This window comes from Daktulosphaira vitifoliae, unplaced genomic scaffold (assembly GCF_025091365.1).
Source record: "Daktulosphaira vitifoliae isolate Bord-2020 unplaced genomic scaffold, ASM2509136v1 Scaffold_2, whole genome shotgun sequence".
Classification (NCBI taxonomy): domain Eukaryota; kingdom Metazoa; phylum Arthropoda; class Insecta; order Hemiptera; family Phylloxeridae; genus Daktulosphaira; species Daktulosphaira vitifoliae.
In genome coordinates, this window is record NW_026099573.1 from 27,728,513 (window position 1) to 27,731,064 (window position 2,552).

Consider the following 2,552-nt stretch of genomic DNA (forward strand, 5'->3'; position numbering starts at 1 on the left):
TTAACGGGAACACTACGTTGTCGTGATCAGAAATTAAGTTCAAAAATGATTTGAGGGACTCTAAGTAACAATGGCGTAATTACTGTAGAGCAGTTGTTTCAGGGATGTTAGAAAACATTTTTTCACCAAAAACAAACTGATGACCTAAAAAAAAAAAGGCTTTAGAAACACATTTCATAAATACGAAATTCATATAATTTTAATAGCACAGGTTCGGGTTTTGATCGCTACTAATCACTGTAATAATTATTTCGCTGTAAGTGTTGGAGTCCTATACTTGTGACATTCACGTACACACTAGATCTCAAAAACTAATAGTGACGTAGAGGATCTGTAGTGGGTCATAGTGATACACAGCTTTGTCAAACATAAAACACGATGACCACTTATTGACTCAATGAGTGAACACGAGAACATCAATCTACAGTGTATAGAGTTCATCTTTATATGATATTATTAAAAAGATAAATAAAAAATTAACGCTGATCACTAGACTATCTCGGGCTCTTGGAAAATCAAATGTACAAAGACCTTCCTTTAACTTATACATAGAGTGTAGTTGTTACTTTTCAGTAAAACCAAATGATAACTAATTTTTAAAAAATCTCTATGAAAATTATCACTATTTGAAAACTATCGATTTTTAAGTGAAACCGCCGTACATTTAACAAGAATAAAAAAATAATCTTAAATAAGTAATTCAATATTACTGACGATATTCAGCAATTACTTCGTGCAATGTGCAACAGGGACGAATCAATAGTACCAAGGCGGAAATTTTTTTTTGAAATAGGTAGTAAAAAAAATTTTTCAATATTTTTTAGTCGTGCATCCGGGTTGTTATCGCACTCCAGCACACTGATCCGGTCCATCCCTGACATCCTGATACAACCTTTATTTTATATATTTATATTATAGAAACTGTAATTCATTTTACTCAAAACATTAAATAAACTATTTTATTCGACTAGATCGATTATCTTACAAAAATTACAAATCCAATTCAATAAAATAATTGTAAAAAGTAGAGACGAAGATACTTAGTTTTAAAATATTAATAGCCAATAATACACACACACACACACATATATATATATATACTGTATTATTTATCCTAATATTCTAATTTTCATAAATACTTTCAATGTTTAATTGGTAAAGATATTTTGGCATTTTTTATTTACTTATCATTTTTTTATTTATTAAAAACCTTTTTATCTACTTTACGTTACATTTTTTAGTCAACACGAGATTCAATTAAAAAAAATCGAAACAAAGTCATTCAAAACACTATTAACCAATGCTTGTACGATATAACATCAGTATTAATCAGGGTCGTTAAAAAACATGATTAAAAAAAAAAATCTGTTTAAAATATAAATGAACAATTTAAAATGTTCTTTGAAACCAATGTAAATTGTGATATGTTTGGTGTTTTAAATAACCAGTGTTTAAAACTTAACAACCCTGATAAAAACCATATAAATGAATGAGTTTTGTTTACAGTGATGCTACAGAGGCATAATTAGAGATTCGTTTTGGAAGAAGATATACATGAAAAAAATTTCACTATCTCTTTTAAACAAAAAAAATTGTATTCATTATGAAATTATTTTTATCATGGGGATAATGCTAACAACATCCCTCGTAATTACGCCAATATAATGTCATCTAAATTAATTAAATCTCATTTTTTTTCTATTATTTATGTCATTATTAAAATTTTACCATTCAAAAACTTTGATTTATTTGACTCTTCAATATCGAAAGACTCCCTTCCATATTTAGTTTGTAAATATACAATAAAGTCTAACATTTGTTATTATAATTAGTTACTTTCGAATTTTTAATTAAAATTTTTTTTTATTCAACGGGCGGCAAAGTTTTTATTAGAGTCGAGTTATTTTTTATTTCATATAAACAATTAAATTTATTAAATGAATAAATCGGAAGGGTGAAGGATGATAAAAGATTACCCCCACCACAATTAAATTAATAATCCACAATTATATTAAATCATAATTACACATTATAATAACATTCTCAATTTTATGCAATGGTTTGTAAGGAATGTTATATATAACACTCTACACACTACTGTGTTTAATAGCACTTACAGAACTACCAATGAAGGGAATTATCACTCTTTTTGTTTATTGAAATTCAACATTTTTAAATTGAAATATAGAAAATTGCTTTTATTGTTTTAAACAGTTATAGACAATTAAACACGAGTGAAAAAATTCATGACATCAGATATAGAATTTTCCTAAAGAAATAATATTCAAAATTATGTTCTCAAAATCCTTATCGATTATTTTATATTGTAAAATATATATAGAGATAATTATTTTAATTATTCTAATTAAACAGGCTCAAATTGGAGTGGGGGTTTGGTAGAGTTTAATACTTCTAATTTCAAAATTAGCTTCCTTAGAATTTCAGAAAAATTATATATATATTGATGTACAAAAAAATTTAAGAATGAAGAAATTAAACATAACGAGCTCTTCCAAAAATTTTGTAGAAATAACGCCTATGTTTATACTCTA